We start from the raw sequence: 15,050 nt of genomic DNA on the forward strand, positions 1-15,050 counted from the left end.
CAACCGTGTTAAGTAAAGGAGACCTGAGGAATATAACTGCTTAAACAGACTATTTTTGTTTAATGAATGTTTAATAAACATTTCATATTTTCATACAGTCTTTGTATTTAGAGCTTCACCTGTACCCATCACTCTCCGCCTCTGCCACTGCGGCCCCTTCCAGAGTTACCTGGAACTGATCATTTCTGCGTCCTGGAGGGTTTCAAAGATATAAACTGCGTTTCTTCTCAGCTTTCCTCAATGTCAGCTGATTATTCAGTTCTCTCAATGTGCTAAATCAGTTACTACTCATCTGTCTGCTCTCCAGCTTCCAGAATTTTTTTGCTCTTCATTCTTCTCCTATTTATTTGTTTATGCCTTTAAAAAAATGCATTTTTCTATCAAATTAGTGAGGCTTCAGCAGTTAGCTGAAGTAAGTATATATGTTCAAGCTACTATCTCTTTACCAGAAACCTATTGTCCTTTTCCTCAGTCTCATGTGGTTTTTTCCATGTTAAAAATCACCTATAGGAAGTTGCTGGTCTCAGGGGTAAATACTTTGGCGCAATTAACTTTAAAGGTCAATTTTTATTATGTAAAAAGCTTGCTATCCTTACTTGAAATTCTGCTGCTATTTTTCTTTTATCTTTTCTTTTTATATTCACTCTATACAACACCACACTGTCTTTTTTGATTCAGTACTTAAATTCACTGCTAAGGAAGAAATAATCCCTTCTCCTTTACTTCCTTCAATTCTCTGAGCATATTTGTGCCCTAAATTACATTGTGCTGGTTTCATTTCTCCTCACGTCATATCCTGGCATGGGGGTACTCTGCATTTGTTTGTTAAGTTTGTACTTTCTTTTTAGGTATCTGCCTAGTTTCATACAATTTAATTTTCTAAGAACCTTCCTTCTGATTGTTGACCAAGACTTACAAAGCACATAATTTTCACTACGGGCATGTTGCCCATTCCAGTTGTACTGACATTAATCTCATATCACTCTGGCATGTATTTTGTGAGACTGCCTGCTTAATATCATGGTAGGAAGCATTATATATCTATCTGAGATTTTGAGTGGGGGAAAGATCCAAGCTCCCATTTGAGGACCATCAGAAGATGCTATCACCAGCTCAGAAATAAATCAATTCCCTTTTTATAATCACATCTCCTCCTCAACCCACCCCCCCCAAATCTGCCATGAAGCCTTCCTTCAGAACTTTTAACAGTTTATCTTCTTTCCACCTCATGAACACTTACAAAAATGGAGGATAAAGGGTGAGAGAAAACTGAAGGGGAAAAGAGCAGCAGTAACAAAGAGCACTATAATGCTTTTTCATCCTCCACTTAGAAGAGAAATTCGACTTTCTCATGTATACTAAGTCAGATACCACTTATTTGTTTTGCTATATAGCTGGAAATCATAAACTCTTTCTAAAGATTTTTTTTGCAGCATAAGCATCCCTGTTCAACTAGTCATACCCAGCCCCTAGTATGCTTCAAAAAGCAGGTTGGAAAATCTTTATAGAATGAGTATTTTTGATGAGGCCTTTCTCACCCTCAGGGATCACACCATCCTTTCTATATTCAAAAACACTGTACATATACCTCTATTGTGGCATCTACCACATCACTAATGACTGATTTATGTATCTGTTTCTCCACTAGACTGTAAGCTCCTAAGAAGAGAAGAAAAACAGTATATTTTCCATCTTTATAAATTTACTAAGTAATTCAAAAGGCACAACATAATGTTTATTGAATCAAGGAATAACGCATGTCCACAAATTTCTCTTTAAGAAGATGGAACCTTTTTAACTATAAGCAGTGATATATAATTTAGGAACAAGACAGTAGAATGCCTCCAAAAATATAAATTCACACAAGGCATACAGAATTTATAATAATGCTTTAATACCACCAATGTACTAGACATGGCTTCCTCCTTAAAAGCCTCTAGTAGGAGAAAAGTGAAATGTGGAACATTTTAAAATTAAACATGAAATGAGGGAAAATAAAATCAACCAAAAACCAAACTTCCCGTGGCTTCTCTTCATATTAGAAATAAGTTTCTGGGCCCGCCCCGTGGCTTAGCGGTTAAGTGCGCGCGCTCCGCTGCTGGCAGCCCGGGTTCGGATCCCAGGCGTGCACCGACGCGCCGCTTCTCTGGCCACGCTGAGGCCACGTCCCACATGCAGCAACTAGAGGGATGTGCAGCTATGACACACAACTATCTTCTGACGCTTTGGGGGAAAAAATAAATAAATAAATAAACTTATTAAAAAAAAAAAAAGAAAGAAGTTTCTAACTATTTTTGATGACATCTACCTACCTCTGTTCCCCCAGGCTCACAGTGTTCTAGCCTCACTGGCACTGTGATTCCTACTTCCTCAGATCCGCACATGGCTGGCTCCTGGTAATTCATTTCTCAACACAAGTGCTGGCTCCTCACAGAGGCCTTGCCTGACTTTTATATATATATTGCCCTCAATTCTATTCTGCTCCCCCCACCCCCCATATGTTCTCCCTCCTATGGAGCTCTTATCACTATTTGAAAATATTTTATTTACTTCTTTACTTCTGCTCTCCTACTAGAAAGTAAACTTAACGACAGAAGGAGCTTTGCCTTATTGACCACAGTGTCCCCAATAGCTAGAAAGTGAAAACATATAAGTCAGTGCTCCATAAATGTTTGTTGAATGGATGAATGAACGAATGAGTGACTGACTGAATGTGAAGCACATAACATACTGATTGACAGAATGAATGGCTCACAATTCCTACCTAGGAAATATTTTGTCAGGCAGAGTCTTTGAGAATAAGCAACTTTCCAACTGACAGCATACACTATGTCTCTTCCTTACTAGGTTATAAATACTATAACTGAGGTATACAAAAATAAAGATAATTAAATAAAAAAGAGATTGGCAATATACACGTGTTTGAAAAATGAGTCTCAGAAAATTACCTCAGGAAACACACTGGCTGATTCTAGAATTCTTTTCTCCCATAATCCTGCTTCTACAATTCAATAAGCTAGCAAATATTTATTGAGCATTATACACTCTATTTCTAAATATACATACTAAGGTCTCTTGAACACAAATTAGTTTTATATTTTTTGAGTACATTATAGTAGAAACATCATTGTCTTTAGTTAGAGAAATATGAATTAGAATCTCAGCTAAGACCATTAGTAATTATGTCAGCTTGGAGCAGTTACTTAATATCAATAAGTCTAAGATAAAATGATACTTAGAAACTGTCTGGCATGTAATTAGCCTTCATTGTTAATTCTCCCCTAGAGAGCAAGAATTGAAAGGTGGAAGAAATCATAAGAACAGATCAAATATATGTTTTTTCTAATGGTCACTGTTGAACACTGTGGGTTCTCCTGTTCACCTGAAGCAACAGGTCACAAGCAAGGGTAACAAAATTAATATAGCCAGAACTTCATTTAGAGAGGGTAAAATTACATCCCTCAAATATAGTAGGCACTTAGTTATCATCTGCTGAAATGATAAAGTAATGAACAATTTCAGGTCACAGAAATTTCAAGCTTCTAATTTCTTAAACATTTATTAAATTTGTATTTATAAGAAATGGAGTAGTCAAGATGTTAGATCAAGACATTCTAGGAATATGATCCTCCTTCTACCACTTAATCATTGTATGACCTTAGGCGAGTTACTTAACTTCTGTAAGCCTCAATTAAAATTGGGTTGTTGGCAATTTAAACTTCAATTTATACTTCAAATATTTATCATTATTCTTAAGGTAAAGGAAAAAAAAATCCTTATCTTATTCTACCAGTTGTTAATCTCAACCACAATCCTTGCCCTCTGTACTCTAGCTACAGTGGCCTTCTATTCCTTCCTTCAAAGTTCTATGTGCCTTACCTATTTACCTATGTGGTTACCTTTATCAGAGTTCTTTATTTCTTTATATGGCTTTTAGTTACTGTCTAGTGTCCTTTCTTTTCAGCCTGAAGAACTCCCTTTATCATTTTCTTGTAGGGCAGGTCTACTAGCAACAAATGCCCTATCTTAAATATGCTCAAAGAGCTAAAGCAAACCATGGACAAAGAACAAAAGGAAACCAGGAAAACAATATATAAAGAAAACGAGAATATCAATAAAGAGAGAGAAATTATAAAACAGAACTAAATAGCTAAAAAGTACAATAACTGTAATGAAAAAGTCACTAGAGGGGTTCAACAGCAAATATGAGCAGGCAGGAGAAAGAGCCAACAAACTTGAAGATAGGTCAATTGAGATTATATAGTCGGAGTGGCAGAAAGAAAAAAGAATGAAGAAAAGTGAACAGAGCCTATGGAATCTGTGGGATACCATTAAAAGTACCACTATATGCATTATGGGTGTCTCAAAAGGAGAAGACAGAAAGGGGCAGAAACAATATTTGAAGAAATAATGGCTGAGAACTTCCCAAATTTGGGGAAAAACATGAATCTACTCATCTAACAAGCTTAATATATCCCAAGCAGGATAAACTCAAAGAGAATCACACCGACAATATTATAGTCAAACTGCTGAAAGACGAAGACAAAGACAGAATCTTGAAATTAGCAAGAGGGAAGCAACCCATCACATACAAGGAATCCTCAATAAAATTAACAGCCAATTTCTCATCAGAAAGCATGGAGGCCAGAAGGTAGTGGGATGACATATTTAAAGTGCTAAAAGAAAAACAACTGACAATCAAGGATTCTATATCTGGCAAAACTATACCTTGAAAATGAAGGAGAAATTAACACATTCCCAGATAAATGAAATAAACAAGACAAATATTAATAGCACATAGTACCATGGCAAAAAGAGAAGTAATATAGCATAGTAAAGACAAAGGCTCCATGTCAAACTCCCTGGGTTTGAACTCTGAACTTCACTGATTAATAACCATGTGACACTGGGCAAATTGCTTAACCTCCGTATAGCTCAGTTTTCCCAACTATAAAATGAGGATACTACCTATACCTCCCTCATGAAGTTAGGAGGCTGAAATAAGTTAAAACAATAAACTCATACAAGGGTTTCTGGTACATAATTAAGCTCTTGAATGTTGACTATCATCATCATCATTTTATAGATATTCTAGAAATATTGGTTCTTAGTCCTTTGAATTTCCCATATTTCAGTGAAACAAACACTGAATATTGAGAAAGTATGACAAAATAGTGAATATTTTTGTAAGAGAATATTAGATGAGTAAAGTCACAAAATTATATTTTATGGGTAATAATGGTATTGGGTTAAATGTTTTGTCACCCCCTTTAGCAAATCCTATTTTATCAGAGGTACCAAGTTAAAAAAGTGATTGGTGAATGCACTTTTTTTTTTTCTCAAGCTCAGCCTCTGACAAAGATTCTTATGCTCCTATGGTACAGACTTGTGCTTCATTAACAGCCCAACACTACTATCATACCTAAGATAATTTCTAACAATAATTCCTTAATATTAAATATCCAATCAGTGTACACATTTCTTTGTCACATAATATTTTTAAATTGTTTGTTTGAAACTGGACTCAAATATGATCCATACATTACAATTGGCTGTTATGTCTCTCAACTTTCTTTTAATCTGTAACTGCTTCCACCACATCCCCATGCCAGTCTTTTTTTCCATTAATACGTTTAGTTGAAGAAAACAGGTCTGTTGTCTTTTAGAGTTTCCTAGTCGGGACTTTCCTGATTTTATCCCCCTAGCGTGATTTAATATGTCCCTCTGTCCTTACTCTTTCTTGTAAATTAGGCTCAATCATACTCAAGTTTTTCTTTTCTTTTTTTTTTAAAATTTGGATGGACAGCTTCATGGTAGTGATGTGTCTTATGTAAAACAGGAATTATAAATAAATCATTAGGAAGATTAGATGAGTTACTACAGGTCAAATGCTTAGATCAGTACCTGGCACACAGCAAGCACTCCATAAACATTAGCTTCTATTATTACATTGCATGTAGAGAATCAGTGGGATTTGATGTCAGATCAGATGGGAGTTTTTGAAGAGGCAGTTGAAGATAACTAAAATTTCTAGCTTAGGTGGCTGAGTAGATATTGACATCACTGACCAATAGAGGGAATATATAAGGTTTCTGGGAAATTAGAAGAGAATAAATTCAAGTTTAGACATGTTGAATTTAGTGCCTGTTGGATAGCCAGGTACCAATGTCACACACACAGCTGGAAATAGGTGTTCTAAAATTTAAAAGAGAGGTCTATGGGCAGGAAATAAAGATCAAATGTTGAGAGGAAAGGGAGCTCAGTGAAGATCACAGTTGTCACAAAAGACTACAAGACCACTTGAAGAATGAATTGACATTGGATAAAGAGAGGTAACAGCACTTCAAGAAAAGGAACTGATGTATGGGAAAAGACACAAAGACAAAATCATCACTATATGTTGGGCTATAGGAGTATTCTAACTAGAAAACAATCTGTGTGTTGGAAAGTAGAGAAAAATGAAGTTATGTAGATAGGACAAGGCTAACTTTAAATGGCTTTGAAATTTAGGAATAGGTAATTCAATTTAAGTAGGAAATAGGAAGACACTGAAGAAGTTAGCAAGACAACTGAACTCTATGCTGTGGCAACATCATACAAAAATCTACCATAACGGAATTGGAAAAGTAGAAAATGAACTTGCCATATTATTCTAGAGAATTTTAATTTATTCCACTTTTACTTCCATCTAAGCTAAAGGAAACATTGCCTAGGCACTGTGGTTTCAGGCAATGCCCCAAAGGTGGAGGATAGTGTCTTTAGTACCTTCCCATATCCCTTTTCATTCCCTTCTCTTGTGTCTCCTCTTCCCTGGGAAACTAATGCTTCCAAGCTGCCCTAACTATATAAAACTACATTTTTGCAACAATGCACTGCCTTGTATCCTGAAGCACTCTGGTTACATCTTCACATTCAGTTCTAGTCTGCCATGAAATCTTTCACTCTCCTACTGCCATCCTACAGATCCTTTGATTATCAAATTAAAGTAATTTATACAACACTGTAAGTGATCAAAATCCTAAGAGACATTTAAGTTAAAAAGAGAAATTGTTAACTTGTATGAATTTCAAATTGTTAAAATATATACTCCCTATATGTTTTCTATATATTTATCCATTCTAGTTCAACCTGACAGATTATCAACACATTAAGAGGCACACAGCATAGGCCCATTTATTGCATAAACATCTGCTGCACCCACTACTGGGTACAAGGAATTGTAACAGACTCTAAGGTGACAGCAAGAATGAATAAAACATAATCTATGCCTTGGGGCCGGCCCCATGGCGTAGCAGTTAAGGGCGCGCGCTCCGCTGCTGGCGACCTGGGTTCAGATCCCTGGCGCGCACTGACGCACTGCTTGTCAGGCCATGCTGTAGCGGCGTCCCATATAAAGTGGAGGAAGATGGGCACGGATGTTAGCCCAGGGCCAGTCTTCCTCAGCAAAAAGAGGAGGATTGGCATGGATGTTAGCTCAGGGCTGATCTTCCTCACAAAACAAAACAAAACAAAACAAAACAAAAACATAATCTATGTCTTTACTAGATTGTAAGGACTTTACAACCCAATGGGTGAAATAGCTGAACACACAACTCATCTCATAAGGTATATAAGCACTCTATAAGAATGTTTCTGTGGGGGCTGGCCCCGTGGCCTAATGGTTAAGTTCAGCGCACTCCACTTCAGTGGCCCAGGTTCAGTTCCTGCGCGTGGACTTACACCACTCATCAGCAGCCATGCTGTAGCGGCCACCCCCATAAAAAATAAAGGAAGACGGGCATAGATGTTAGCTCAGGATATTCCTCAGCAAAAAAAAAAGAATGTTTCTGAAACTTAAGTTATGTATAGACCTTTACGAAGAGAGAAAAAATGTCTTGGGGACACGTGTTGACTTAATTAAATTTTTATATAACTGAAATACATAGAAAAGTACAACTATGGATAAGGATAAACTATTCTTCTTACTTCCAGATCTTATTCAAACAGTACCAAAACAAATTTACAAAGTATGCACATAAAAGCTATAAAACTAACAGATTTCAAATTGTTATCATATTTTTGCTAAAATGAAACATTGTACTCAACATGAATATGGGACCAACTGCTACTTCAAGACCTTTCCTTTCCAGTTACATTTGAGTTTGGCATGCCTATCTTACAGTCTAGTGTTCCCTGAATGATTTAATATTTCCACCACTTCTTTCTACTCAAACTACTACAAAGCTTTAATTTAGCTCACCTTGATGTCATGTGGCCTTCACTTGGTACAAATGAACCATTTGTACACATCAAATCTATTTTTGTTCTTTTTGGTTAGACTGACATAATTAAACACAATCATAGCCCTGAAAGTACATGGCAGTAATCAATTATAAGGTAAGCATCCTAGATGATCCAAGAATATGCCTATATTAACATTGAAATTTGTAAATTCTTGTAGCAAACTCTCTCTGTCCCCCCACAGAATACATCTACATACTCAGGTCCAGGGATTCCTGTGTTGAAGAACAATGCTATGATAGAAATAACAAATACTAGGAAAGGCAGAAATGATGGGGAGATTAATTCCAACTGCAATGGGATCTAGAGGTTTTTATGGAGGAGGTAATACCTGAGGGGAGCTGTCACATTTAAGTTTAGTGCCAAGTGTGTAAGTTTTCTAAAATTTCCTTTCCATAAGGTTGACACTGAAAATACGAAACAACTGGAGTAAAAAAAGACACACACGAATATTGAGTGGTAAGAGCAATGAAGAGACAAAAATCATGAATTCTGTGAACAAAAGTTGAGGATTTTTTTCTGAGAGGAAAGAAAATCAGAGAATAAAATTGCAAGCATTAGCTGTGCTATTCACAAAATACATGGCATAATTTGCATGTGGAAAAGTTTACAAGTACTATCTTATATTATGATGGAAACGTACCTACTGATGTAACGTTTTTAAAATGCATTCAAAAAATGCATTCACATAAGGACAGCATCAGGAATATTTGTATTAGACATTTTTAAATGTCTATAACATGCTAACTTAGGTACCCTTTTGATACTATACAATAAGAATTTTTCCATTCTTATCAAAATCTTTTCTCCTCCAGTTTTTCCTTTGTGTATTTATAGGAAAATAATGAAAGAGTCAAATATCATAATCCCATAACGCAGTCTGTAACCCCCTTCTTCTCTTTTCTAAAACAGTTTTGGCAGACAATACTTATGTTTTATCTACTCTTTGACTAATATTTCTGTAAATGTACATCTCACAGCAGAAGTGTGCATTGGTGTTCTAGAAAGTGTGAGAGGAAGAGAATGGTGTACTAACCAGATTAAACTTCAAGTCACTTTAATTCAGAAATATTTACCTAGTCTATGTGCTAGATTCTCTGCTGAATACTATAAAAAAACACCAAACCAAAGCAGACTAGTTTTTCTTTTATATTCTCTCCTGCTTCTATAATTATGTCTAGACTACATTAAGATTAATGTCTTTTTACTTTTTTAGACATATTTATTAAATAGTAGCTCATCAGAATTTTCAGATAAGAATTAATCCTTAAACCAAATGGGTGTATACCACTGCACACTTTCATTTGTTCAAAGAAGCTCAACTGGATCTCTGCAGCATGGTATCATTTATATCTGCAGTCACTCATATGGAGAACACCATGCATGCTTTTAGTTCCATTAATGTTAAAACAGTGCAACTTTTGGGGGAGATATAGTAGGGGTGAATGGAGGTTTCTTTTATCCAAATATACACTTAGGAATAGCAATGGAAATTTGATCTGTGTGAAGTAATTTAAATGAATGTTACAAACTAATTTGGAAGATACTGTTCATAATTCAGACTCTAGAAAACAAAATGTTTAAGACAGTTTATAATTTTACTATATTAGATGTTTTTAATTTAATACTTTAGATGTATTAGTTGGCATAAAATATGGAAATTCCTATATAGACTTTTACTTCTGGCTTGATCATTGTTATTGTATTTTACCCAAGATATTTTAAATTTGATTATAACTCTACTTTTGGTACTAGAAAAGTAGAAAAACGAAAGTCAGATAATACAAAACAAACTTGCTCTGGTAATGGGTGATTTTTTGTACTTTCTAAATAATGACTTTACCAATAGAACACACTGGGAAAGACACTTGACCTTTCTGTGTCTCAGTTTAGTCATCTGTAAAATATAATAACATGTCTTCTAAAATTGTTAAAGGCTCATATAGAAAGCACCTAGCATCTTAAACAGCAGTGCATATTAGTTTTGTTCTTCCTTCCTCAAACACTTGTATAAAAAATATATTTATTTTTAAAATATTTAATGGAAAAATCATAAAAGATATTAACATGATTAATATTAAAAGATCCTTCACGAGGTACCTAGCACTCACCAAACTTCTTGGTTTGTAAATTCCTACAAGATCTGACCTTTAGGCTCATTTACTTCCTCAAATTTTACATTTCAACAATATTGGACTAAAATATTTGCATGCCCATGAACCTACGTTCTTTCCAATCTACATGCGTATTTCCTCTTTCTGGATTCTCTTCTAATTCATACTTCAAAAATCTGGCCTAGATGCCTTCCTTTTCCGTAAAGCTTTCCCTCGTATCCTCTCCTTGACAGAATGAATCACTCCCTTTTCTATTCTCCTAAAATTCAAGCCACCAAAAGTGACAGCAGAGTTCAAGAAAAATAAATGAAATGTAAATAAATCAAAGCCATTTTAACAATGGCATAAATTTCTTTGTCAAATTATCTTGGTGTAACAGGACTAGTGTTGACCATAAGTGACAACTCAGTGGCTTACAAAGATAGAAGTTTATCTCTGTCATATTAAAGTCCAAATGTAGACAGGCCAGTGCCGGCAGGGTGACATCCTAAATTTATTAAGGACTTTCTATCTTACTGCTTTGTCCATTCTTTGTTTGTGGTTTCCACTCATTGTCCAATGATCACCTCCACATTTCAGCCAGCAAGGAAGAAGGGGGAAAAAAGAAGTAGTGCACCTCTTCCTTTAAGGATACTTTCTGCAAGTTGCACACAGTACTTATGCTTCTGTATCACTAGCCAAAACTTAGTCACATGACTACATCTAGCTGCAAAAGAGGTTGGGGAACAATATTCTTATTTCAGGTAGTGATACGCTTCCAGAGCTTCCAGACTAAGACAGATTAGGAAGAAGGACATGGCCACCCACTTCCGTAAAAATTGGCCATGAAAATCCTGTGAATAGCAGCAGAGCGTTGTCTGATATAGCACCAGAAGGTGAGAGAGAGATGGCGCAAAAATATCAGGCAAGGTTTCCGCTCTGCTGCACACAGGGTCGCTAGGAGTCAGAATTGACTCACTGGCACTAACAATAATAACAAGTAATATGCTGGGGAAAAAAATTAGTAGAGGGGGAAAATTAATATTAGGTGATAACTATCAGTAATTGCCACACTTAGTTATATCTTATCTGTGGTAGGTACCTAACTGACATTTGAAATTTACTATCTAACAACCAATATTTCTAATAGTGTGTACGTTGTAAAATTATATAGTAATTCCTTCTAAATTTCAATTTTTAAGCTAAATATTTCTATTGAGAGAGATTAATCACTATAAAATTAAAGTAATATAATAAAATTACCAAGGGGGAGAACAGGAATTTTAATAAAAACATAAAAAGCCACTTGAATTATTTTAAAAGTTGCTTTGTAAAAGATTATGAAATATGTAGTAAAATATTAAATAAGAATATTTAAAAATAAGATACAGCTATTGTATTAATGAAATTACATATACACAAAACTGCATGTAAGTGAAATTGCATGAATACTCTCAGAATAGAGAGAATTGGGGGAAATTTGAGAAGAAAAAAAATTTATGAGTTATTTTATTATAGTTCCTATTAATGCTGTTTAGAGATTTTTAATCAAGTAAGAGGTTATCACAGAATAGAATGGTAAAGATTATAACAGGATAAAGGAAAATCAGCCAAGACCTCACACTAGTGACTTTGGGCAAGTAACTTTACAGATGATGATGATAACTATGATGAGGGGCCAAAAGAATTAGTATGTATCAGCTTCTGTGCTGCGCTTCATTTAATATTCACACCACTCCTGAGACATAAATATTATCTCTACTTTAGAGAGGAAAAAACTGGATCTTAGACTATATAATTGACTAAGATCACAACAGCTATATAATATCAGAGCACAAACTTAAACACAGGTTTTTCTGCCCCCGTTCATGTTCTTAACCATTATGCATACTACCTCCCTTTCAACTCTCTGGACCTTGGTTTTCTTATCTGTTATTTAAGGGGAATGTAGCACAACCTACACTGTTCTAATGTTCATTCTGGCTTTTAAGATGTTGATATTCTAGTGAGGTCTCACCTCCTTTCCCCAAATAAAAGTAACAGATCGAATCAGCCTCCTTGCTGGAACTTATATAAGTCAATAAAGTTATCATTAACATATGTAACATAGAAAGTAGAAATCCATCTATTACAACTCAAAGATGAAAGGGTCACAATGCACAAGTAAGGTAAATTTGGATGTTTGGGATATATCCCTGATCTTAACAGCTGATTTCATGCCCCTTCGTGTACCTATAAAGGTGCAAGCCATACAGTTAAACAAGAAAGAGGGAAGAAAGGTAACTAACGTTACATTTAAATCTTCTAACAATCTCTCTTTTTTTTTGGTGAGGAAGATTAGCCCTGAGCTAACATCTGTTGCCAATCTTCCTCTTTTTGCTGAGGAAGACTGGCCCTGGGCTAACATCCATGCCCATCTTCCTCTACTTTATATGTGGGACACGTGCCACAGCATGGCTAGATAAGCAGGGTATAGGTCCGCGCCTGGGATCCGAACCCACAAACCCTGGGCTGCCGAAGCAGAGCACACGAACTTAACCACTACGCCACTGGGTCAGCCCCCTAACAATCCTTTTAAATATATACAATACATCATTTTACAGGTGAAGACATGGAGGCACAAAGAGGCTAACTTTTGAAGGTCACATACCTAGTATACAGTGCATCAGTACTTGAATTTTCTCTGGTTCTAAAACCTATGCTCTTTCCTATCCACCCTGCTTCCTATGGTTCAATTTTGGATATTCATGTATCAATATCCTTATTTTAATTTTAGTATAAGAAAACAGAAGATACTAATTAATTTAGCTCTCTCTGGGTTATGTATGATTACTAGCAAACATGTGCTGAGTACAGTTGAAAAATATATATTAAAATATGCAAAAAATAAGGAAATATATGTTATCAGTAACATAGAAATAATAAAAATTCAGATTTACCAAACCATTAGGGAAAGAGAATCACTTTCAATTAGGATGATTAGGGAAGGCCTCAGAGAGATGATTCCATGTGGACAGGGCATTAGAGGGGAGGTTTGATTTCATCAGAAGAAATAAAAGAAAAGCCTAAAAAGGAAAAAGACTATTCTAGGGAAAGGGAATGACATCAATATAAGTATGGAGCCAAAATGTATATTCAAGGTGGAGTATATAGTCCACTTTGAGTAGAGTGTAGGGTTCTTCTTCTTGAATAATAGGATATTTGGCTGGGAAATATGTTAGAGCCAAACTGAGGAGGCATCTTGAATACCAACTTAGTCTGGATTTGATCTTGTAAGAAATGAGAAGTCACTAAACATCTTCAAGTAGAGAAATAAGAGAATCAGAGCAATGCTTTAATAAGATTAAACTGAGAAATATATATAAGCTCCTATGGAACGGATGATGGCCAAGAAGAAGTGAGATCAGTTAGAAGATTTTGACATTTTTGTGGATTGTAACATAGGGGGAAAAAAAGAGAAATTCTTCTCAGTTGTGAAAATTTCTGAGGAAAAAAAATGAGGTGTATATTATATAATATATAAATACTCACTACAGTTTTAGCTCTGAAACAATCTATAATATTCCCCTCTCTAATCACAACATCCTACTTTTTTAGCTCTTACTTTATCATCTCATTTCACCAGCTTGTCTACCTCTGATTAGTCCCTTAACCTCTCTGTTTTCTCTGAATATATCAGCCCTTCCCTGGCCTCACTTTATTCCAATCCCATGGTTAACACTTGAACTACTATCTCAACAGCACCCTCAACCTGAATCAGTACTGAAATCTATCCTCTCTTCTTTACTCAAGGGGCTGGAGAAAGCCTCACAACCTGACATTATTACAAATTAAGTGTTTCTATTATCAGTTACTTATGAATCTCCCAAATAAATACTTTTTAGTCTTTAACTTATTTAACATCTGACAATGTTGAATAACACCTCTCTTTCTGAAATTCTTGAATGTAGAACAGTTGCAATTAAATACTCTCTTAATATTACCCTAAAAATGTACTGTGAGAGTCAGTATTTTTAAATTAAAACCAAAACAAAACACCTTTTTCATCCAGTGCTAAGCACTAGATGCTAAATAGAGTACTATAGAGATATGTCAATATTTTGTTGTAAACCATTCAGTTAGGGCAATAAACTTCTGATTAAGAAAAAACAAACAGGCAAAGAGCTACAAATCAGAGATAGCTAAAATGTTCCCCTAGGGAAATGAATGAACATGCCATAAACATCTGTAGACTCAATGATGACAATAAAGCCTTTATAAATACAATAAAAGTTCTCTCTGGCCTCTGAAAAATGTTAAATTTAACAAATGAATCAGTTTCCCCCCAAAAATGTTAAAACATAAACACAAAGATTATCTATACACGGATTTACATTTCTGATAATTACTGCTTCTATACTTAATGAACAATTAAAATAGGATTAACAATTAACAATTAAAACGGATTCACCAAGTAAATAATTTACTTTAATTTTTCTGTTATTAAAGAAGGATTGTTCAAAAACACTATAAAATCTCATTATTGTAATTCAGATTTTACTAGTTAAAATTTCATAATAATGTGACTTAAGGCCTTGGATAAAGTTTTTAAGTAACATATTTCCTTATACACAGTAGAAATTAACACTTTAAATAAAATTAAAGAGGAAAAGTATCAGTTACTTACGAGAACTATCC

At 35.0% G+C, this 15,050-nt stretch overlaps 1 protein-coding gene across 14 annotated transcripts in view; it reads right to left on the reverse strand.

Moving 5' to 3' along the window:
* BAZ2B (bromodomain adjacent to zinc finger domain 2B) overlaps nt 1–15,050 on the reverse strand; it is a 384,776-nt gene that overhangs the window by 196,142 nt on the left and 173,584 nt on the right. The window lies entirely within an intron of this gene.

Source organism: Ceratotherium simum, chromosome 9, assembly GCF_057802395.1.
Source record: "Ceratotherium simum simum isolate JZ-2026a chromosome 9, ASM5780239v1, whole genome shotgun sequence".
In the NCBI taxonomy this organism is placed as follows: Eukaryota; Metazoa; Chordata; class Mammalia; order Perissodactyla; family Rhinocerotidae; genus Ceratotherium; species Ceratotherium simum.